We start from the raw sequence: 458 nt of genomic DNA, 5'->3' as shown, positions 1-458 counted from the left end.
AACATTGGTATTGAATTTAGTGGACTTCTCATTTTAGTAGTGATGCTAATTAAATCTTTGATTTAAATAAGACAAAGTTCATGGGTTATTATATGATTAGCCATGGCGGGGTGTTATAAAATTAAAACTAGTCAAACATAATTTATTGTTTTGTTTGTTAATGATGAGGCTAAGTAGTTAAAAGATCTCTTGGTGAGCACTGGAGTTGTAATAAAATTTATGTGTCTGTATATTTTGTAGTTATGAAGCAACATTAGTTATGGAAACAAAAACAAAAATTGTGGCAAAATTAGATAAAAGCATTTGAGACATAATGTGATAATGTAACTGCTGTGAGAAAGCAGTTGCTGTGAGATGAGATTATTTACGTAAATAAATTATGTGTAGTCAGTGATAAAATTGATCAATTGATAAACAAAAAGAAACATTGAGGGAAACAAAATGAGACCTATTTGGTT

The sequence above is a fragment of the Capsicum annuum genome, unplaced genomic scaffold (genome assembly GCF_002878395.1).
Source record: "Capsicum annuum cultivar UCD-10X-F1 unplaced genomic scaffold, UCD10Xv1.1 ctg5278, whole genome shotgun sequence".
NCBI lineage: Eukaryota > Viridiplantae > Streptophyta > Magnoliopsida > Solanales > Solanaceae > Capsicum > Capsicum annuum.
This window is presented reverse-complemented; position numbering follows the sequence as displayed.